This window comes from Oryzias latipes, chromosome 20, assembly GCF_053564925.1.
Source record: "Oryzias latipes strain Hd-rR chromosome 20, Olatipes_Hd-rR_3.1".
Lineage (NCBI taxonomy): Eukaryota > Metazoa > Chordata > Actinopteri > Beloniformes > Adrianichthyidae > Oryzias > Oryzias latipes.
In genome coordinates this window covers 5,070,312-5,094,353 of record NC_136256.1, presented here as the reverse complement: position 1 = coordinate 5,094,353, position 24,042 = coordinate 5,070,312, and the positions used below count along the sequence as shown (strand labels likewise).

Genomic DNA, 24,042 nt, shown 5'->3' with positions numbered 1-24,042 from the left:
AAAATCAAAACTTGACCAAATATAACAATGTTTAACAAAATAGTCCTAAAACAAGAAAATTGTGAACCGACCCAGCAATGACATCTATGTGACTTGTACCCATTAAAAATCAGAGTTAAATTCATAAATTAGTTATGGATGGATCTTAATTCTTGATTTATGAATGCTAAAGTCCAATGCTAAGGTTTTTAGGAGACGTTGGATTTAACAGGAGATGGAGCTGTTTGTCTGCTGGATTGAACTTTTAAGAAGCTCTTCTCACACAGGTTGGAACACATTTAGTCTCTAAACACTTCTGTTTCCTTCCAATTCTCATCTGTGTTTTCTTCTTAAGGGTCTACGAACAGTTGGAGGAAAGATCTGCATGGAGAGCTGCAGGGGAAAGAGAGAGCTGCTGGTGGGTAGGAGCGTCACTCAGGCCTGTTTCCTGCGGTGGAACTGAGTTCCTCACCAAGTTTCAGAGTCCCACAGGAAATATGGCTGCAGCAGGCTCTTTTCCACAGTAGGAACTGAGCTCGTGAAGGATCTGCCAGATCCAGGAGGAAGTTCAGCACATGTTCTGACGTGACGCCGAGATTCCCTTCAGCAGAAAGCGTGCCAGCATGCGGCACTCCTCCTTAAGATGCTGCGGACATGTTTGAGACATCAGCGGCCTCTGATGGCGTTTCAAAGCTGCAGTTTGCTCAAAGTCTCACCAATCAGCATCAAGTTTCAGAGGGTGAAACTTGAGTTCCCCCCAGCACATTTTCGTCATGTCAGAGAGGGGGTTTCTGTTTGAAAGCCACGATGCAGCCTGCATGTTCCCTCTGCAGCTGAACGTTTGCTGGGACTTCACAGGTTCGTGTAAAAACTGAGATGGGGGGTGGGTGGGGGGTGGGGTCTGACTGTGACAGAGACTTCCAGTGCAATCCTCAAAATGTCTGCTGGAAACACCCAAATCCTTCATCAGCAACAGGCCCAACCAGCCCCAGACAAGCGCAGAGCCTCTTCCTGCTCTGCTGCAGCCGCCTGCAGGGGAGGAGGGGTGTGATGGGAGGAGAGATGATGGCAGGGGATGATGGGAGGAGGAGGAGGAGGGGTCTGTGTGCAGAGATGGAGGGCTGGCAGGAATGTGGGAGAGCAACCCGACATGCAGCCAGGAGAGGAGCCGCTCGCACTAAATTTAACAAAGAGAGGCAATTTAAATTTAGGCTGCAGGCGTAGTGAGAACGGCCCGGTCCACGAGCAAAGGCAGAACGCACACCTCACATCCTGACGGTGCTGGGGGAGGAAGATCATGCGGCTGGGATCCTGCCTGTTTGCATTCACAACATTCTCTCACACTCTAGGTCCTCTGAAGCTCTCAGACGCTGAAAATCTGTGCAGAGAAGATATTTCTGAGCTGCAAGAAAACATCAACATCATATCAGTTTGATTCGTAAAAAGAAGTTTTCTTTTTATTGCCTGATAAGATCAAAACCCCCCTCAGCTCAGTAAACATGGTAGAGAATCATCATCGTTTGCCAAAATAGTATTTTTTGACTGAACTTGTTGAGCTCCGCCCACACTTCATATCCTAATGATGCGCATTTTTCTTAGCACACCTGTTCTTGGTCGTTTTCACAATAAAAGCCTTTGATACCAAGTTGATTTTGTGAGAATTGACAAAAGAATCAATCAAATGTTGCTTCATAAACAGTTGATTTTTTCAATTTTTACAATGAATCAATTTACAGCTCAAAAACAAAACTGGATTTAAATAGTGAGAGAATCCAACAGAATCTTTCATCTTTGCATTTATCCTTTTGGGGACCTTTAATGAAACTCTCAAAGGCTTTGAAGGGTTCCATCATTTTAAAGCCTCACTTCCTCTTCTGCTTTGAAGAGCATCAGCCGCCGATCACAGAGTTACGATGACTCAGCTTTCTGCTTTAACTAAGTTACTGTTAAAGCTGTAGACGTCTAAAAACAACTTTAGGAAAGCTGTTGTTCACACGCATCCACAGTTACACTGGATGCTCAGAAGGTTCTGCTAAAGTTCTGGTTCTGTTTCAGCATCCTCTCTGACTCCAGAGGAAATGTGGCTGCAGAAGTTTGCTGAATTCCTTCAGAAGGTGACCTTCTTTTCTGTGGCCTTTAGGTCCAAAGCTACAAACTCTACTGCTGTTTTTTTTTTCACTTCTGAAGAGTCAAAAAAGTTTGTTTTCACACAGCAGGGTTTAAATCTAACAGCATTTATGTCACTTGGGTCAAATGGAGCTGAGGTTTGATTCCTTAACTTTACAAACCACCAAGAAGAAATAATTTGACCTCAAGGCGTTTGACTGACAGCTGTCTGTCTCTTTAGTGCAGCAGTGAACGTGAAAAGCACACAGACAGAAGTCTCTTGCAGTTCTTCTGAAATGATCTTTGCTTTTTCCAAAACACCACCAGGTCATTACTGGACTCAGTAATGTAAACCCAAAACAGAGCAGTTTCACAATGTGAGTTATGAGTGCATCAGGAGGGCCTGCAGCGCCGTGAGCACGGCGAGGCCATGCTGTGGTGAAGCTCCTGTCCGTCAAGTTGGAAGATGTTTCTGCCGTCTGGATCGGCTTTTAAAGTGACCTTTTAATGGGTCATAAAACCTCTGCTGAGTGAACAGGAGACAGTCTCATATCAGCTGGGCTTTCATCGATCATTGATAGGAATCCTACTATGAAAGGAGACCGATTCATGTGTGGATCAAACCAGGATCAAAGCCCCATTCACACAGGCCGCTTTGGTCCACACCGGATTTGGTTTCCTCCCATGCTCCTCTTGCTTTGGCTGGGGCTGGGACATGTTCAAGAACATGCGTTCAGCTCATGCTGTTCACACTGTACTAGTAGGGAGGGGCTTCTTCTTCTACTGTTTATTAGCACTTTCACCCACCTACAGTTGGGAGAGGCTTGGTAAAAATGTCAAACCACTCTGAGTTTGGTGACTCACCACATCACTACAAAATTTAAGTTACTTTGGCAGTGGAAGTTTAAATGGGCACACGTTTTGTACATAGAGCCCAGAAACGGTCGTAAAAACTTGCGTAGCCACCTGTGAGCGTGACAGTTCTGAGCGTGGAGCCCTAAAACGCACGTTAACTTTTCAACAGCCGCTTGAACGCAGCTTCTGAGCCGCCCTGAACTCTGGTCGCTCTCAGAACAACAGTCTCAGCTCACTTTCAGCTGAACGTCATTGCGCTCCACACTTGGGGCAACTTATTGAAGAAAAGCTTCCCATCATTCCTTCACATAATTGGGTTTGAGTGAGGAAGTACAGATGTTTAGTAAAACTATCTGGAATGAGAACCCAAAGTTTTTTTCTTTTTCCTTTTTTAAGAACTGAATTTCATCCAGGAGGCTTGACTCTTGAAAGAGTGTGAGCAAAGAAAACACTGGGTAAGGACAGCAAATACCTTTCAACTCTTATTTTGAAAATACCTTAACACTTGATGAAAGAAGACTTTTAAATAAAGTCTTTTTGAGGCTTTCAGGAAGAGTGAGTTTCTTTATTTGTGCAAATGAGAAACACAAAATTGTTCAACTTTAAAGATTAAAGTTGTTTTAATTAAGAAAAAAGTTTGTTTGAATTTTTCTCAGCCAAACTAAAGTTGTGTTGGTGGTTCTGCTTAAAGCTCCGTGTCTCCCGCTCGGAGGTGACGGACAGTTTTCGGTCTCCGTCTGTAAAGTCTCGTTCGGCCCCGTCCATGGAAAAGTGAAGCTTCAGGAGTGACCTGACTGCCTCCCGGACACCTCCCTGGAAACAGTAGCACTCCCCAACCCCCAGGCTGACGGTTGGCATCCTTCACACTCTCCTTGTGTCATCACGCGATAGCTCACCGGTCCCTCAAACCTTCCGCCTCCAGCTCTCGCGAGAGGTGCAGCAGCTCAGCCTGTAAAGTGTGGTTCGATGGTTTCTTATCTTTAAAGTCAACGCGGATGATAAAACGGCTTTGCAGCGTGTGTTTTTGGAAGTTTCATGGCAGAGGAGAGAAGAAAAGTCCCATTTAGAGGAGAAATAGAGGTAAATGGGCCAAAAAAGTAACTTTCAGAGGATGTTTTTTGGAGTGGAAAGGCGTTTGGGGGATGCAGTCGTTTAAACCGCACTGGTTGGCTGTCGGAGCCTTTTGAAGGCAGGAAAGTGTCGAGCAAAAGTTCCACCAAAGTCACAGAAACCAAGAAACGGCCCCGTTTTCTCCGCGTAAATAGTTGGGTTTTTCGAGGGGGGGTGTTCTGGGGGTGATAACGGATGCAGTTGTGGCTCGGTACCGGGAGGAGAAGAGGAGGTACTGGTAATCCAGTAACCCAGTAACGTCCGTGTGTGCGGAAAGGCAGAGATGCTTGATGGCCACGTCCCCTTGGAGACTGGAGAGACAACACGTGATGAGCTTTACTTATCAGGTTTAGAGGGAGAGACACGCAGAGAGCGCGAGGCAAGGAGGGAGGGGGGCCGGAGCCTGGAGTCCGGACCCGAAACCAGCCGAACCACATCTCTGAGGAGACTGCGTTCCCCTCCGCCACTTTCCCGAACACTTTACTTCGTGATTCAACTCTTTTTCTCCGGGAGAGGAGAGCGACGGGGCGAGAGGAAGAGCAGCAGAGGAGGAGGAGGAGGAGGTGAAGGAGGGAGGGGAGAGGAGAGGAGGAGGAGAAGCCGGAGTAAAGTTTGTCCAAGTTTGCACATCCCTTCGGAAACGCCATTTTGATTCCTCTCCTCTTCGGTGCAACTTTACAGCCTCTCGGTCCACCCCCCCCCCCCTCTTCTTCATCATCCCCGCCGTTCATCATCATCATCATCGCGGCCCCCCCCCGTCAACGCCGCCACCATCATCATCCTCCTCGCCACGATGTCTCGGCGCAAGCAGCCCAGCCCAAACAAAGTCCGCCGTAAGTCAGCCTCTCTGCCTCCATCGATGCTTGTTGCTTTTTGTTGTTTATTTTTAGAGGGGGGGGGGGACTTCGGACCTTTCGAAGTAAAGTTCTTGCTAAGATGAGAGACCGTGAGGGAGGGGGGGGGGGGGGGGCATCTGCCCCCACCGCACTGCTTCCTAGTTTGATGCGCATCCAAGCGGTGGAATTCAGCCGCGCGCCTCTTCCTCATTCGGATAATTATCGACAACAGTTGTTGTTGATTTACCACTTTTGGGGCTACTTTTATCCCACGCGCGCACGTTTGCGCCCCGTTGGTTGGTGTGGGGTCGGTGGTGGGGGCGACGGCAGGGGAGGGGGGTCAAAGTCTGCTCTCTGCCGGAGTCGAGCATCCGTATCTCGGCTGCACTTTGGCCGCAGCCGAGCTGCTCGTGGCCATGTGTAAAGCTACCAGACAGCAAGCTAACGGCAGGGCATGGCGCTACTTCCTGTCACTTTTTTCAAAGTAAAACACCTGTTGATGCAAACGAGTTCAACAAAGTTTGCAATGGATGTTTAAGTGATTCAGGTCGACAGTTTGATGTCTCGCATTGTTTTTCATATATTCTTTTTCATATATTTAACAGTTTCTGCCGTAAATATGGTGTGTTGATTGCTGCTCTGTGTTGTCGATGGTTTTATCAATACGTTGTAAAGTCATCATCAGCTGACATGCCTGTTGTGGTTTATTCTGAAGCAATATTGCTATTGCAAGTTTTTCTTACAATAACCTAAAAGATAAATAAAACGCCCGCTTGTGACAATCTTATGACGCGTAGTTGGGTTTTATTTTGAAGGACTGGCGGCCCGCTTTTCCGGGGCAGCCATGCTAATTGCTGCTAGCTCGATGGCAGTGCCGTGACCTTGCCCAGACATTTTATCCATAAAGCCTGCCCCGCTCCTCCACAAACTGCACCCACGGGCATGCGCGGTGACCGTGGGCTCTCTGTCGGTCGGTGTGCGCCCGCTCCCGCGGCTGTTGAACGACTTTATAGCCCTCTTTCGGGGACTTGTCTGCCGCCTCCGAGCAGCAGCATCGACGTGACGCCTGTTGCATCCTCCTCCTCCCCCTTCCTCGGCCTGACTTCTCTGTCCGTCGGCGTCCCCCCCCCAGCCCCACATCCACCCCAAACCTTCACGTTTTGACCCTTTAGCCGGCCTCCGGCCTCACACAGCCGACTTGGTGAACTTTTCAGCGGCTGAGTTTAGCTGCTAGCGTGGCCGTGGGGGTTTCTGTCCGTGGTGGAGGATGCTGGACGGGGCTGTTGAATAACCACCATAACCGGGTTTTACTGTGTCAAAGAGTTTCTTATCGCTGATCCGGGTCAATGATTGACGGTCGGGGTTTGGCCCGGCTGTTGGACTCAGAGGAGGGACGGATGGGCTCTTCGTCCCTCGGTCTGCCTCGCGGCTGAATCGCTTAGAGATAATAATGGTTGCCAGGGATTTTCACCTCCTCCCTCCTCCTCTTCCTCCCTGCTGAGGAACTTGAACAGTGAAGCAGCAACCTCCACACTCCCCTCCACCCCAGATCCAGTTAGATGGTCGAACGTGTCAGCAGGTCATTTAACTAGTCTAACTAGTCTCTGCAGCTCCCGTCTGTTCTCATGTCTGAGCTTCTTGGTTGTGCAATCTCCATCCAGAACGTGAGCAGAAAGTTTGAAGCTTCTTCACACAAAAGCTCCTCTGCATCTTTGCATTGTGGTGTTTTTACAAACACGTTGAAACATCCCGTTTGTCCAGCTGCCAGAGCTGTGGGACCTCCTCCAGCTGCAGGAGCTTGGACTTTAGAGCCTCCTCTGTGGGGTTTAGTTGTGTGTTTTTATCTGTGGTGTTGATGCGTCACGCCGATCTAACGTTTGTATTGTTGTGTTTCTTTGCCGATGATGGAGCACAGGCCGTACTTTAGCAGTGAATTTGTGGTGTTGAGTTAATCATTTGTCATCTGGAGGTCTGGTGCTGCTCACACCGGGTTCTTGATGCGCCTTCCAGAACGTGCTGAACGCGGGGTTTTAGCATCCGTGGTCACGCTTGATGCTAGTGGATGTTTTACAGTGGAAGAGGCTTGAAGTGGTGTCAATCTGGCGAATCCCTCTGCTGGCTTTTTCCGATAGATTCTGATAAATCAAAGACTCGGTGTCAGTGAACTAGTTTAACGGACTTAGAAACGTGCGTAGCGACGCGTGTATGCGAGAGTTTGGGGCCCAAAACGCCCACATGTGCGTGCTGACGCAGACAGGGGCGAGAATATAGCATCAATGTCATTCCCAGAGGTTCGCTGATGCGTTAACTGCCGCGTGGTCAAAGCAGAACCACATGTGAGGGGCTAATCACTCAAAGGTTTTTGTGTTGATGCTTCTTCACGTCCACTCTGGAAAGTTCCCCCAAGAGTTAGCTGACAGGAGAAACCCGTTTGTGGCTGTTTCCAGCAGAAAGGGAGGCTCTGCTGCCATGGCAGCCTCCATTTCACTCGCTGAGCTTGGTCCTCCTCTCCTCCTCTGCTCCTCTCCCTTCTGAGAGGAGGAGGAGGAGGAGGAGGAGAGATCCGGATGAGCAGTTAGCATTCCATTACGAAATTCAACACTGAGGCCGAGCTGGGCCCTCGGCGACAGGCGCTGATCTCTCCCCTCTTTCTCTCACGGACCAGCTCGTCTTGCTGAGGGTGGGTGGGGGGTGGGGGGTGGTGTTGACTCCTGGTTCTGTGGAGCAGGAGGTGGGGTCTCAGATGTGCCTGGTGGGGGTGAAGGAGGAAGGTTGTGGTGCAATCAAAACATCAAAGCTGATGTGGATTCCTGCTGGATGCTGAAACAGACTCATCACTTCAAGATCTGCTGATCATTTTTCAAAGCAGATGAGCTGTTGGACACACACACACACACACACACACACACCCATACATGCAGGTCTCCACACATCTGGTTTAGCTCAGCAAAACTGAAGATGCTTGTTTGCTTCAGGTGTATGGATGGAGGCGAGAAAGTGACTAATGCTTGATGGGAAGAATCTGGGTGGATTCCTCTGCAGATGTTGTGTAATCGGATTACTCAAAAAACCGGATCGCCGCTGCGAGGTCTGACGGTCCTCTGACATTCATGCTTGATAGCTGACAGGAAGTGAAGTCACGGTGGCGGCGGTGCGGAGCGTTCAGCCTGACTCACAAACACAGAGCGCAGAAATACGTGAAGCCGAGCGCGCTCAGCGAGCGCCGCCACCCGCCTCTGAGCGCTGTCTGCTGCTGATGTGCACCATGATGTCGCGCCTGCACACACAGACACACAAAGGCCGTGCTGTATGATGCTGTTCCTCATTGTGAGAACAACACACACACGCACACACACAGCCTGCAGTCAGTCGTGTAAAGACATGATGCAGCATGAAGGCAGGGATGCTTGCTCTCACTCCATACAGGTGGAGGAGGAGTGAGACCAACCGACTGTGACTCCACCTTATCTCCTCTGCGTCTCGGAGGAGCTTCATCCACATGGTGGAGGTTTAAAGCTTCATCCTCGCCGTGGACCGCATGGTCTTCCTCCATGGATCGAAGCTCAAACAGATCCATGAATCCTCCGTTCAGTCAGAAAGCAGCAAATGGAAACACGGTTTTAGTTAGAAATCATGCAGACACTCATTCTTTCCTTCTTCTAACTTAAAAAGTAGTTATTCAGAAATTAACACATTTTCTAAACTTTTCCTGGATACTAAAATGATCTTTAGGCGTTATTTTGTCCACCGTTGTGCAATAATATGTTAAAATAAAGTGACTGAATGAACAGGAATGGAAGAGAATCTTTAGTTTAACGTCTGATCTGCTCTTCGTCTGGGAGTTCTCTGCAGACTCTTGAAGGGGAGAAAAAGGTGAAATAGTGTTTGTGGATCATCAGTAACAGAGTTGGATCTGTGAGTGCAGCTATCATGTGATAATTGCAGGCCGGTCATGTGACCCGTGTGTTTGTGTGTGTGTGTGTGTTTGTGTGTTAATGGGGAGTCTCAGAGGGACGCTGCAGTCCACAGAGGCTGAAGTGGAGCAGTTAATGAAAAGCTCTGCTCCTCCAGGGACGCCTGTTGTCTCCACATTAACCTCGCATTAGCACGTGCACGTGCACCCCCCCCCCCTTCCCTGGATTCCTGTAGTCCACGGTCACATGACCCGTCCGCTTGAAGATGCTGCAGAAGTCCAGCAGAGAGGAGGATGTTCTGCAGCCCTGGCTCTGGCTGCTCCTGCCCCCCTCCCTCTTTGATATTTATAGACCTGCCTATTTTAGATGAGGCCGCCCCGACACCCCCAACCGGACTCCAGAAGCAGCCGTGAAGGAGAATTCTGTTGAATGATTTCAACATTTCTCAGTTCTCCTCCAGACTCTTGTGGAAGTGCGTTTGCGTTCACACTGAAGTGAACCGTTCTGGGCTCCGTTTTCTGTGTCCGGACTTCAGAGTCCCACTGCGACCGTCTTTGGATCCGTTTTCAGAGCCCCCCCAGTGGTCTTTAAATGAAGATGATGCTGTTTTAGCCAAAAACTTTTTTTGGACCTAGTTTCTGCAGAGCGGCAGGAGTTTATCAGAAAGTCGCCTCTGAGTTGTGGGAGGGACCATTGGCACATAACTACCCACTTCCCGTCACCCATAACTGAGAACTCTCTGTTTACACTTTCTCCCGCTAGCTTACAGCCCCCACAACCCTGACATAACATGACCCGTGCCACAAAAACGACAGAATTGGAGCGATCCGGCCGTCCAGTTCTGATCCAGATTCCAGCTCAGACGAGGAAAACAAAGACGTTCATGGATCTGTTTGTCTGACAGTGGATGATCAGAATGGAGCAGAGCAGAGCTTGTGGCCCGCTGTTGTAGTTTCTACGTCACAACTACAGGCTTTTCAAACAGCTCCTGCTTCACAACGATTTGAATAACCAAATCCTCGGAAATGCGATTACAAGCTTCCTTTTCTTCTACATCTCTTCCATCATCAGAGAAATTCTACAAGAACATGTTAAAAACACAAAAATCACACAATTTTGAGTGACTTTATAGCAGCCTGTTTAACTCAGACCAGCGGTTGTGATGTCATCCAGAGGCGGACCAATCACACAATGAAACAATCTTCTGCAGGCTAGAGCCCCAAAACAAACGGACGGCGGATGCCGGTGATGTTTGTGTCGTTTTCTCTTTAGCTTATTTTTGTGGGTCTTCAGCTGTAGTTGTTGTAGGCTGAGCGGGCACAGCGCCCCCTGTGGTGGGGAAGCAGGAAGTGACACGTGTTTACTTAAATTGGTGTAAAGTCATCAGATTATTGAGTCCTGATGGTGGAATGGATTGGGAGCCGTACTATTGATCGGATCTGATCGTGGCTGCATCTTTGATCCGCCGCTTGAACCTGATGATTCTGAGAAACTGAACTGAACACGAGATGAGTGTCATCTGAGATGAGGAGACACGCACACACACACACACACACACACACACAGTGCAGTGTGTCATTTGGTGGGTCCCCTCCCAGAGAAGTGTGTGTTTCTGTGGGATTGCTGTCAGCTCACACTCACTCACAGACTCCCACTCGGGTCTTTGCTCCCTTTGGAGTTTAAATTTAGGCGACAGGCCACACTCTCACTCCTCTGAGTGTTTGCTCTTTAAAGTTTCATCCGGGTTTCGGATTGGAACCAACCCCAGCCTGTATCACACCTGCAATGATCATCATCCTAAAGCTTTAAGAATGAGAACTTGTTGCTTCGCTCTGAGCCCCTCTTTCCCTCTTCAACCATTAACGGAATAAAAATGCGGCTTTCTTTTACTGTTCAGCAACACCATGAGTTAACGTGTCGCTGGTATCAAACGCCATGTTTGTCAGAATCCACTCCTCCAAGTTAGTCGGAGCGTTACGGTACGTCGAGTGTGTGCTGGTGACATCACCGACGTTAACCAGATGTCAGTGAACACACCGTTAGTATTCGATCTTTACCAACAACGTCTTTGCGCGGCACATTTTGAAACGGCCAGTATCCATATAACCAAAACAATGTGACTCCACCCCTTGAATGATGTCATCATGCAGATCAAACACCAGCTAATGTTCCAGAACGAGTCATAAAAGCAAATACAAGTCAAAGTATATCCACGTAAAGAGCGCCACCTGTGGTCACTGTGTGACACTGAAATAAAACAAACCGTCCCGCAGAAGTCAGACTGTCAAAGATCCAAGTAGAAAGACTGGTTTCTGTGTTGGAGTTGAAGGAAGAAGAAGCCTTCCAGCCTGCATTTGCTGTTGCTGGGTCATTCATGCAGGGCTCGGTGCAGACTCTAGGAAATGCTCCCGGTTTGGAAAAGTGGGATGCGGATGAGTCAGCCGGAGCTGGAAGAGGCTCCAGGAAAGCGTGCATCAGTGGATTTTCCTGCAGCTCACCGTCTGGCCTCTTTAACATTCGAGCAACACAGACTGCAGCAGGAAATTCTGCTGAAGGTGGACTGAAGCAGACAAATGCTAGAACACTGAGGAATTCTGGGTAATTTAAAGGAGGAAGAGCATTAGTGGTAACAGAGATCCTGTTGAACGTTGGAGAAATGTCAGTCAGTGGAGAGCAGCTGCTTTCCAGCGAGGATGATGCTGCTCCTGATGGCAGACGGCACTCTTCCTCTGATGATGAGGAGCAGCTTTTCATGTGTGAGGAAGATGCTGGGATTCCTTAAAGAAGCGAGTTTGCAGAGGTTCAGACAGCTGCAGAGGAAACCACAGAAAGTTCACCCATTGCACTCAGGCTGCACTCTCGCGCTCCGTGCATGAAGAGTGTGCGCGCGTGTGGCACTGCAGACGTTCTTGTGTCTGCACTCGTGCCTGCGCATATGCTCATATCTGAGCTCACTCCTGCGCTCCTGCAGACAGATCTGACCCGTGCTTAGGATTGTGCGACTGCTTCTGTCCGGCTCGGTTTGGGCCTAATAACTGCACGCGTGCTCACGCCTGCGCTCATGCTTGCGGCTGCACTCATGTCTGGGCGCATACTTGTGACTGCGCAGCCTGCGCTCATGCCTGCGGCTGCGGTCATGTCTGAGCTCTTGCTTGGGAGTTTCTCTTCCTTTTTTCAGCGTTTTCCGTGTTTTTCTAAAGTTTTGAAGTTTTCCTGAGCAGCTGGGTTAAAGGAAAGCATCTCTAACTGTTACACAACTTCTCTGTGTGATACAAAGACTTGACAACAACGCTCACAGACCCGCACTGAGAGGATCTATTGTTTCCACACTTCCTCCATCTCCTCTACTCTCCTGATGAGAGGCTGCTTCACTTCCTGTTAACCCTCCTCCTCCTCCCTTTTCTTCCCTGCCTCCTCTTCCTCATTCTCCTGATGAAGGCATTTGTGACTCGGTCCAAACCGTTAGAATCTTCTCCTGCTGAAGAAACGGACCGGAGGAGTCTGAGAAACCATCCTGAGGAAACAGATGGCTCTTCATCTTTATCTGCTTGACTTCCATCACTCTCTGAAAACACTCAGTCTCTGCTGGGTGACCTGTTCATTCGGAGGGCAGCAGAACTCTTCATCATCATCATCATCCTCTGCAGGTTCTGGGAAGGTTTCCTCAAACACCAGCGTCTTAGACAGGAAGTGTCAGGAATCAGCAACGGCTCATTTAATGGCAGCAGGAGGCCAGTCTTTAACTTATGAATCATAAAAACCACCAGAAGCTGCAGTGAGCATCCTCCTCCTCCTCCTCCACCACCTCCTCCTCCTCCTCCTCCTCCTCCTCCTCCTCCTCCTCTCTTCATCCATTGTGACATTCCTTCACAGTCGAGGCACTTGGACTTTAGACTTGCAGTAAATACGGCTTTATTTGCAGCCGTGCTGAGTTTGTGTGTGTGCTGTCACACACTCCGCAGTGGTAGTTAGCTCCACAAGCTGCTTATCAGGACTGTCTCACCACACCCACACACACACACACACACACACACACACACACACACACACACACACACACACACACGAAAACACACTCACTCAAAACTGCTGGCATCCCACACAACAGGTTTGTCCTGCAAATATGCTCCTCCTCCTCCTCCTCCCCCACCCCTCCATCATCTGCAGAGGCATGCAGTTCGAGGAACATGCCCCCCCCCCAGGTCTTCTGCATGAACAGAAGCCAGAGGAAGAGCGGCCTCCTCTTCCTCAGCAGTCAGGATGAAGCTTCAGGACAGGAGGGGGTTAACTCTCTCTCTCTTTCTTTCTCTGTTTGCGGGCTGCTCTCTGCACCCCCCCCCCCCCCATGTCCCGCTGCAGTTCTTGCTGACTACACAGTTTTGTCAGCTGGAGAGGGAGGAGGGCGAGCGAGCATGCAAATAACAAGCGGCTAAATCAATAAAGGTTGAGTTTGAACCACAATCACTTCACTGCTCACCTCAGACCCCTGAGCGCGTGCATGTGAGTGTGCACGTGTGTCAGGGTTCAGCTTGATAATGAAGAAAAATAAATCCATCCTTTTTTTTCTTCCCTCACTTCCTCCTCATGATTTGCTCGTTTCCCCTCCTCTTCCTCTGTCTTGGTGCCTCCTTCCCTCTTTCTTCTTCACTGTTTTTCCCCTCGTTCATCTCTTCTGTTTTCTTTTCTCCGTCCTCCCTCTGTTTGTTGGTCTCTGTGCTGTTGTGTGGTTTGCAGTTGTCAGTTGTGCTTTTGTGTTGTGGCCTTGTGCTGTTGTTAGCATGTGAATGAAGCATAATCCTCATTAATCTGACTGTTAGCTGTAACCTGACACGCGCACACGTACACAACGCAGATTAACACTGGAAGGAGAGCACGTGCACGCACACATGCGCGCTCATGCACGCCGGCCCTTCCCTGCTCCCAGCAGGTACCACTGTTTGTTCTGCAAACACAGGACACACCTGGTTGCCGTGGAGACCGCAGCTCAGACATGCCCCCTGACTTTCTTGGACAAGTGAAGGATTTTAGGTCGTCTGCTGGCTCTTTGTGTGTGTGTTTGTGTGTGCGCACACATGCACGTACGCCACTGGCGGGAAACTCTTGTGACATCATCATCCTGTTCAGGCTTTTATTGTGAAGGGACTGCTTCCTGTTGTCAGAGCTGCCTCAAACTGATATTTACTGAACACCACAAACACACGTGTGGGGGATGCAGACGTGTACACGGATTTCAAACAGGGATGTGCATGTGACACGAGCGCGTGCATGGACTGGTTCATTCATTCTGCCGTGCTTTCAACGTCTTCAAACACTGCTGATACTCTTCCTCCTCCTCCTCCTCCTCATCAGGGTATTGTCTTCTGGATGAAGGTCCAGTTTCCTGGTGCTTCTGCGCATTTCCCTAAACCCATAAGTTGATGCTGGGAGGGCGTTTCTGTTTGAAGAAGAGGGGAAAGTGAATGGGAGTGTGTGTGTGAGGCCCTGCAGATGTGTGTGTGTGTGCAGTGGGTGTGGTCTCAGGTGTGGATAGAGGGGTTAGGATTAGCGGGCGCACCCGTCAGTCCATTCAGCTTTAACCAGAAAAGGAAAAATAGAAGAAAAAAAAGCCTCACGGGAATGGAGGGCTCTGAGGCGCACACACTCGTGCACGTGTGTGTGTTTGTGTGTGTTGCCCCAAAGGCAGACGCACACACCAGCTTAGTCTATTCATTCATATGAAACTTGGTCCTCTTCACCACCACACCCTGCACGTGCACGCTCACATGCATGCGCACACTTCTTCATTCTTGCTCTTTCCCGTCTCGTTTCATGCAAAAGACTGAAAGTGGAACAAGCATCAGCTGAACTGCATCACTGTTGCATCTGTGCACGTACGTGTGCACGTGAAGGCTGTTTTCACAAAGCAGCCTATGGGGGAGGAGAGGGGGAGGGGGGGTGGATGCCGTCTCACTTCATGTTTTAGCTTGTTTCCACATGAAACCTGATTCCCGTGAGGCACTGCAGGGCATGATGGGTAATGTAGGCACAGCCTTTGATGGGAAAAGTTAAAAAATAAAATGATGGAGACCAAGAAGAAACCTGGGAAAAAAATACTAAAGTTTTGAGTTGGGATCTGGAATCAGGATCGGCTGTGAAGATGCAGAGAGACATGATGATGATGATGATGATGATGTAATGATGATGATGATGATGAGGCAGACATTGTTAATGCAAAGCTAAAACTTTGGTGGCGTGGGAAGTTTCAGTGGTTCACCTCCACTCTCCAGCTGTAGTTCAGTGTCTGAGCGCGCTCAGGCCCCACCCTCCCTCCACGTGCTCCAACTCGTTCTGCGAGGGGTTTTCCTCCTCATCCTCAGAGAGGACGAGGAGGAGGAAGACGGGGTTCTGCCGTTCCCTCACTGCCAAAACCAAACGCAGATCAAGCTGCTGTGAGTTTTCTTGTGAAGACCTGGCAGAAAGCAAACGCACTCCTCCACACACCGCCTCACTGCTGTGTGGAGGACGTGTCCAGCCGTGTGTGCGCCTGCCTGCCGGAGGCTGTGTGGGGTTTCCCTCTCCCTTCTTCTTCTTCTTCTCCTCCTCCTCCTCCAACACTCCCATTCCTGTCTGCCCGCGAACACGTGGACTCCAGTGTCTCGGCCCTCTCGCTGAGGAACACACTCCAGTTGTGTTAACAGGCGGCGTGTGTGCGTGCCAGCTGCTGTGTGCGCAGGCAGACCATGAATGTGTCGCTTGTTGAGCCGAGAGACAACTGCTGGAGGAGGAGGAGGAGCGTGGGACTCCTGGTAGGGATGGAGTGATGAGGACGAGCTTTGAGCGCTTTATGAACTGCAGATGAAGGAGACGAGAGTGAAAACGTGCTGAAGATGGTTGAGTGTGAGACGATGTTAGACGTCTGAAGTGTGAAAGAGGAAGCAGACCAGACGAGGAAGATGTTCCTCAGAGAGGCTGGGTGTGTTTGGATGAAGGTCCAGCAACAGCTGTGGGTGAAACAAAGAGATGGAGGTTTGGGATTATTAAGAAGAAAGAACTGTTTAGAGTTAAAGTGTTGAACCATTTCTGCTGCCCCCCCCCATCAGATTTAAACAGGAAGTGCCCTTCTGACTTCTTATGGTGCCGTCATAATGGGATGTTTTTGTGGCAGCAATGTCACTTCTGGGTTTTTCATCTAAAATCAGTCAATTCAAACTACCTAAGTGGCTGCTTTACCCACACGGTTGCCACGGTAACCATACATTGTTCAGCTAGGACTGTCAGAATTCACTCTCTGCTCCATATTCCAAAATCCTAGAAATGACCCAGAAGTCTCTGCAAAATATGGCAAATATAGACCACAATGCTTTGCGTTTGAACAATTTGTCATTTGAGAAAATATATTTAAATGCATTTTTTTTAAAGAACTTGAGTTTTCATCTTCACAACACTGTAGATCCATAAATAGTCTTTGTAAAGTGTTGGTTTTAAATTAGGGTTTTACTTTAGCAAATGAGTGATGTCATCACTGATATTAAAAAAAGTAGTGAGCATTAAGGCTGTATGATATGAGAAACACCTGCGATAAAAACTGCAATGACGATATGACGTGCAACACGTGAACGTATGGCAAAACAAAGACAATAATACGTCATTTCCAAGTCGCTACATAACTTTAAACTCTACATCACCAACGTCTACATAACAGGCAGCTATTTCACATCTGTCTGATTGGTCAAGCACATAAACGGCTCTGTTGATTGTTGAACACTTGAGCTAATATACATTTACTGTAGCCGTCTTTTGGGATAGGCGTCCTGTACTGGCGGCCCAGCGAGCCAACGGTCCCCCCCCAAAACTCCTCTGTAGAACTCCTGCTGCTCTGCAGAAACTCCTGGAAAAATATTTGAAAGTGTTTTGATTTTGTCTAAAAATGACGTAACGGTCATGAAAAGAGCACCGGGGACACGTTTCCAACATGATGACTGCAGTGGGACTGAGAGGTTTTGATCATAGGTTCATTTTTGTAATAAACTTTATTGTCCCTGGTCTGTGGACAGACTGAAGCTGTAGTTCTCCTCATTCTTTTTTCAGGGTGTTTTCCTAAACGTCATCTGTGTTGTTAGAACTGTCCATGGGGGCGGAGTCAATCAGTTTCTGATCAGTTGCACAATAACTACAAAGAGACAATAAAGTCAAACGCTCCATAAACAAAGATAACAGTGAGCAATGATTAAGCACAGACAGAGTGTCTGGCACAGGTGCATCGTGGGTAAATGTGCCCTCTTTGACGTTTCTTCATTTTTCTGGATGGAAGGGCACATGTTCCCTCCCGCCTTCCCTGGTGCATGCTGGTCCTACACCTGTCTGGCTCCTCACAGGGGCGGGTCCGGCAGGTGAGCAGCAGTGGGACGTAGAGACGGGCGGGGTCACTGTAGGATGGTGCACTGCCGTCCGGAGGCTCTCGGTCTCACACTCAGTGTCTCGGCGGGGTTAGCATCTGTTGGCGTGGCGTGAATGAATGGACGCCTCACGGAGGGAGCAGAGGTCACGGTGCCCCCACACCTGCACAGGACAGCTGCAGCTCCTCACTCGGCTCTCTGAGGTCAGAGTGACGGCTGGCTCTGCTGCAGGAGGTGGCGGTTGAGGAGGTTTCTGTGGCTGCTGTCCTCTCCTGACAGGAACGGTCAACATTATCTGCAGCAGGAGGAACAGAGAGTGAGCGGGTGAACGTCATGTCGCTGTGAAGAGCTCCTGCGGATCTTCTGCTGCTCCGTCAGCTGATGTGGTTTTGCATTTTGCAAACGTCTTGTTTCTCGTGATGAGATGAGGAATTGGGCTCAGGAAACAGAACTGCTGAGTCATGCCTTCTGCAATGGCGGGCAGGGCCGCCTCCTTGGGCCTGATGGGGATGAAGAGTTAACCTGTAACTGCAAGCTCTGACTAATCTGCGGGTTTTGATAAGGATGCTGTGGAGCAACAGAGGCAGGAGGCGCCGACGTGCTCCCAGTGGCAGCGCGCCAGGCCGCCGGCCAATCACAGCCCGGCTTCCTGAGGGGTGGCCGGCCGGCAGTCAATCAGAGCGGCGCTCGTCTGACGGGGCGTGTTCGGGAGAGCGGCCCGTCCGGTCTGACGGGATTCTGCTTCTTTCTTCTGTCTCCTCTTCTCTCACTTCCCTTTTCTCCCTCTTTCTGCGTTGGCCCACTGTTCTCAAGCTCGCTCGACCAGCTCCATCCATGCGGTCAGTGTGGATTGTGAAACGGCCGTTTCCTGTGAGAGGCCTCGATCCTCTGCGCGGCGCCAGCAGGAAGGTTTGAGATGCTTCCAGAAGCATTTGAACCGGCGCTGCCGCAGAAATGACAAGTTCTCAAAGAAGAACCTCCAAAAGCACAGAGTGGCTGTTCCTGCATCAGAGCGGAGCAGCTCCCGCTCAGGTGCTTCTCCTCCTCCTCTCCACTTGTCCATGCCTGTCAAGCAGAAGACGAGCGGCATTCTTGAGCGCACACATTCCTCCTCCTGCTGGCGGGTTATTTTTACCCTCCGAGTATGTTACAGCCCGCTCCACGCCAAGCAGAACCGCTGCCGTTTCATCCTCTGATCACGCCACCGTTTCAGAGGTTACTCTGTAACACGCACGCCAGCCGGATCCCGTTTCCTCGCCGCGGCCGCTGCTGCACCGGGCCCAGAAACACCAGTTAACTAGTTAACCAGCAACAGGTTCAATGGTAGAAGCCCTCACTTCCAAGTCAAAATGATGGCATGAAGTAGATATTCTCTCATTCTTAAAGCCAAACAATTCATGTTGACATCCTTTACAACCATTTTTAGTTTTATGTTTCTACATATACGCCATATTTGTCATTCCTCAGCAACTCCTCCCTCTGTTAATGTAGGTTTCCATTATTTCTGAATGTAAGAATCAATAAAGATTGAGTGGATTTGAACTTGTGCAGCAGTTGTAGTTTCTCGTCATTTTCCGTTGTCGTCTTCCACTGCTTCATTTCTGAAAGGGTTTCCAGTGTAAAGGTCTAGTGGGGGAGGGGCGTGTCTTCACACTAAGAACCACCTGTGTGGCGCCTTGCTGTCAGTCATAGAAAGGCGCCGTCTTCCGCCTGCAGGGATGCTGGGACGTCCTGCAGGGGGAGGATGGAGACGTTCTCTCCTCCATCCTCAGTTGCCTCCTGATTAGTCTGTCCAGCCGTCTAAGCTCTTAATCTTTCTGTCTCCTTCCCCCTCTCTTCACCATCATCCCTCCATCCACAAATACATCCCTGAGCTTGCAGCCTGTTGCATCCCTTTATCTGCCCATCTTCCTCTCCTCCTGGAGCTGCTCCTCCTCCTCCTCCTCGTTTGTTTTGACTCCTGCTGTGTAGCCGCGTTGATTCCGAGTGCCTCGCACAGACGCACAGTCTGTCCTTGTGGAGCCACTTTGCCCCACATGCTGCAGATAGCAGGTATCTGTCTTACCCATGATGCACCAGGGCGCTCCGATCCCACGTGGCGCCTTGAGTTTGTGTTGTGTTAAACGGTGATTTTACACGAGCAACACAACACTGTCATTTAGTAAAAGTGTGACTCAGAAGTGGTGTGAACACGGAGAGTTGTGTTAGTTGTTTTAGTTGTGAGATCCATTTTTTTGGGCGGCAGGCGGTAGACGAGGTCGTCCAACAACCGAAGGGTTGGCGGTTCGATCCCGCTCTCCCCAGCCAGCTGTGGCCCCCCCGAGCACAGCTCGTCTGCAGCTCGCCGCTCCCCCCAGGTGATGGGTCAAAACGTGGAGAAGAATTTCCCCATTGTGTGATAAAGTATCAATTATTATTATTATTATTCTTAGCAATAAGACTATTATTTTTTTGTAAAAATATTATCATTTTTGTTTATTTTTCGTTTTTGTTTACTTTGCATTTGTTTTTTGTGTGTTTATTGTTTGTGTGGTTTTAGACTTGTCAACATCTGTATTTTAACGTTGTGTGTTTGCGTTTCACTGACTGTATGTTGTGTTCTGCCCCCTCCACAGTGTGAAGTTGCAGATATTTACACAGCAAACCCCGCCCCTCCTGCCCCGCCCCCGAGAAACTTGAGCGAGTGAGCATTGCTAAACGAAAAGAACGGTAAATATGCTCCTTTCATCCCTCCTTCATCCTCTCCTCTTCCTCCTTTTTCCTCCCACCTCCTCACCTGCCTGTCACCTCTCCTCTGGGGGGGTCAGGGCTCTGTCTACTTCCTGGCTTTGGAGCTTCAGGCTCAGTTTTCTTTTGCAACACTTTACTGTCAGGTTTGCGTCACAGGTTTGATTTCCTCCTCTGGGTCCTGTGCTGCAGCGGTTCCACGCTCTCTGCCGTCCAAATGTCTCCACGCATTTCAGGAAAGTGTGATTTCATGGAGGAGCCCAACAAACGGGACGCCGTGGACGTTTGAGGGACAAATTTAAAGAACCGCTTCAGAGTGGGACTTTACACAGCTTTGTCTCAGTTGTCCACTGGGGGCAGACATGTTAGTAAAATGGAGGGATTGTGGGTAAATAGCCGAGCTTTCAGGTGTTTTGGTCCTGGAGGGATCAGGCCTGTGTGTCTCCTAAGGGAGGCGCTCAAAGCACATGTGAGGAAGACTGAGGTTAGGACAGTTTGGCGTAAACCAGGAAATGTTGCAGTTCCTCTAAAGGCCACCGGGGGCTGGCTGCAGATGGAGCCCTTTCAGACTGACCTGCATGCAGAGGAGTTCACCTTAACACCTATCTCCAGTCTAAGCAGAGGCGCTTGTTCCTGTTTCATGTTTTACGGCTGCTTGGCGTCCAGACGTGGGGTCACTTTGGGGGTGGGGGGGTTATGTGGGGGCTGTTGCGTAGATGTTTGTCATCGCCACGTCAGTTAATGCCTCTAACCCCAAAAACTCAAACTTCTCCTACCATCCGTCTTTTGGAGTGAAGAGGATGAGGAGGCCCACAGCATCGCTCCTGATTGGTCGAGAGCAAGCTGGTGAACTTTGGCCCCACCCCCCCTGTTGATGCTATCTGAAGACGTTATCACAGCGGGTCTGAGCTGCTCTCTGCTGCACAGCAAACACAGACGCACAACGGTGAATGTGTAACTGAGTCGGGGGGGCAGGGATGAGCCTGAAAGACCGGATGATGTAAGAGGAGGGCGGGGTCACCGTCACTGAAGGAGAGGCGCTGGAAAGGTGCGAGGCGCAGAAACTGAAGCCGCCCGCCGTTTGTGTGAACAAGTTCAGGCAGGAGGGGGGAGGTTTGGGAGGCAGAGGAGGGGGAGTCAGTCTCTCCTCCACATGGGGAGGCAGCACCTCCTGACTTCCTGTTAGAGAACAGGCGCACTTTGGTCTGTTTTTTGGAGCGTTTTAGTGTATTTTAGGGTTAAAACTGTTTGGAATAATCTAAGAGAACAGACGCCACAGAACACGAGAGCTAGAGGGTGAAGGTTTGAGCTCCACCTGTCAGAAGATCCGGACGGCGGTTCTTCTTCCATGGATCATGCTCATTCATTCATCTGAAACCACGGCTGAGTTCAGAACAACCAGCTGCTGAACGATGGCGTCAACCTGAAAGACAGAAGCTCTTCCATGAAGCTTCCACGTCCATTCATGTCATCAGTCGGCTCTGCTTTAGACGCTCTTCTCTGTGACAGGATGAGCGGATTCCTGCTGAAGAGTGGAAACCACGTCCACACTGGAGCTAAAGCTCTGGTGCTGCGTACACAGCGGGCGTGTCAGTGGGCGTGTTGGCGCCTTCAATAGCGCTCAACGCGGGTTCTTCATCCAGACCAGTACCAGCGCGTGTACTCACAAACGGAGGAAGCTTGGTGCCGAATGTCAAAGCCATTCACCAAATCTGCTGAATCAGGCGTTTTCTCACACAAACCACAATCATTCCCTCCTTCCTGTCTACACATCACTGCCAAAACCGTCCCCGAGTCCTCAAAGTTTCAACAGCTGCTCGTTTTTTACGTGGATTCTGGAGACGGGCGTGAAACCCGCATAGTGATGCGTGAACGCTGAACTCTGAAACCCGCATTTCCACGGCCTTCTCACTGGAAGCTTGGTGCCGAATGTGCCGAGGGGGTGTGAACGCAGCATTAAAGGGTTAACCGTCTGGGACTCAAATGAGCATGTTGCCATGGAAACCATACACTAGAACGTGTTGTAAAACGTCTCACGTTTCATTTGAGGGTGAAAAAAAAGGCAACTTTTAAAATGAGATGTTACACACGCATGATGGTTATGTGGGTGGAGCTACTGAAACTGGTTGCCAAGGGGAAAAAGAACAGTTGTTTTGGCTAGAGGACCAAAGATCATCTCGGGTTTTTCGGAAACGGTGCTGTTAATGTAAGTGTTCACACTTTTTCAAGGCCACGCCACCTGGTGGGGCAGAGGAGTCGCTCTGGGGTTAAGCTCCGCCCACCGCTCCGTCTGTGGACAAGTGGCGGCTCATTTTATCTTTAGATCCAAAGTTTACATTAATGATGGAGTTTTTCCTGGTGGTTGTTGGAAGGAGGTGAAGCCTTTGGAAGGTCATGAAGGTGGGGGTGGGGGTAATAAATAGCTAGCATATGGTGACCGGATCGTGTCCTCCCCCCACTCCTCATGCATCCGTTCTTAGGGCCGAGTGTCAGCCGACACCGACTCAGATGTGCCCCCCCCCCCCCCCCCCACTAACGGGTAGAAATGGAGGGGGGTAAGAAAAATGGGGGGGTGGAGTCTGCAGCAGGTGTGTCGTTCTGTCCCTCTGGAAGCTCACCTGCTAAATGGAGGAAAAGGAGGAAACTTCCTCCTCCCCTTCACACTCACCCCTCCATCACATCATTTACACCCCCCCCACCTTAAACACGCGTGCTCCCCCAGCAGGACACAGACTGCTTGAATCCTTTTCCATCAGCAGAAATGACAGCTGATGCGTTCAGGTGCAGCTCATTCAGAGGCTCGTGTGGTGGGTTTCAAACCAACAACCATCTACATCACAAAAAGACCTCCTCAGAAGAAACAGTCATGCACACAGGTGGGGGCCGTGTGTTGTCCGCTCCCACATGTGTTCTCTTCCTGATTTCTGCCGCTCTCAGGAAGCTTCTGATGGTTTAAGCCCCAAATCCAACCACCCGGTCCCGTTTTTAGAGTCTCGGCCTGGATTGGAATTGATGACCTTCGGGTGTCTGGGCAGACACTCTACCACATGGCCACCGCTGAAGGTCTCATGCTGCCTTTGGTGTAAAGACAGTTTATCTGCTGAACGTTTGTTCTACAACACGCTTTATCACCTTTAACACCTTTATCCACCTTTGTCATGGTAGGGAGAACACGTCAATGGGAGTGTGGGGTCATCTGGACCCCATAAGATGGCACAAAATATAGCAACGCGGGAACAGGAGGGTTTTGAACGCGGAACCCGGAAATGCGTGTCTGTGCGTGTTTCCATGTATGACCGACAAAGCGTCCGTTCACGGTGGACGGCGGCTTTCAGGAAGTCCATCAATTTGTGAGAATGCTCACCTGGTCGGCCGTGACCCCGCCTACACCACGGTCACTTACAAAAAAAGTACATATACAATCAATTTGTAGTCTTTGTTCTTGTTACGTTTAAATTGCAAAGTGCAGCGCGTTGTCATGGTAACAGCTGATCTGGACTGCAGCGGCAAAGGACATCAGTTCAGAGAGAAAGTTCACTTCTTACCGCTTCTTTTTGTCCAGACGATGAAGCTAAAGTTTGTTTTTAAGAGGAACATTTAAGCGATGTGACCGGAACGTCTTTTTTAGGCGTGCATTATCACTTTAGCATCCACGCCCAGCAGCCAATCAGAACGGAGTATCCACCCTGATCATGGTATATTGACTTTAATTGGAAGTGGTCACTTGAACGCACGTTTGCGAGGCCGGTGTGAGCGTAGCATGACCAGAGGTACCAGAGGAACCTCAGACAAGCCGGACTCCCTTACAAAAGCAGAGACATCCTCGGGTCCAGGAGGATCTGGAGGATCCATCAGAACCACGTGATCAGTCTGGACCTGGGGATGCTGCACCTTGGTGGAGGTCTGATGCTCGGGGTGGTGGCCTGCCCGCTAACGCACAGCAGTGTCATCATGGAGCCCTTTTCTCTGATGGAGAGGATGAAGAGGTCTTTCTCAGAACTTCTGCTTTTCCCTCTGAGACAGCAGAAAAACCAGGAGCAGCTGCTGGTTCTGCTCCTCTGAATGCAGCTAACTCCATCTTCCTGTTCCTCTGGAAACTCCTCCTCCTCTTCATCTCTCCATCTGCTGCCATTCGTTTCT

The 24,042-nt window shown here is 49.8% G+C and overlaps 1 protein-coding gene across 4 annotated transcripts in view; it reads left to right on the top strand.

The window, feature by feature from the left end:
• Window positions 1–3,894: 3,894 nt before the first annotated feature.
• The window catches only part of rreb1a (ras responsive element binding protein 1a), a 36,126-nt gene continuing 15,978 nt past the window's right edge, over window positions 3,895–24,042 (top strand). For 3 of the 4 annotated variants that reach the window (XM_078938591.1, XM_078938592.1, XM_023950421.2), the window contains exons 1-2: window positions 3,929–4,883; window positions 19,791–19,884. The gene's annotated coding sequence lies outside the window, so the exon portion shown is untranslated. Of the gene's footprint in view, window positions 4,884–19,790; window positions 19,885–24,042 lie in introns of all 4 variants that reach the window. The other variant, XM_078938590.1, reaches the window with a different exon arrangement.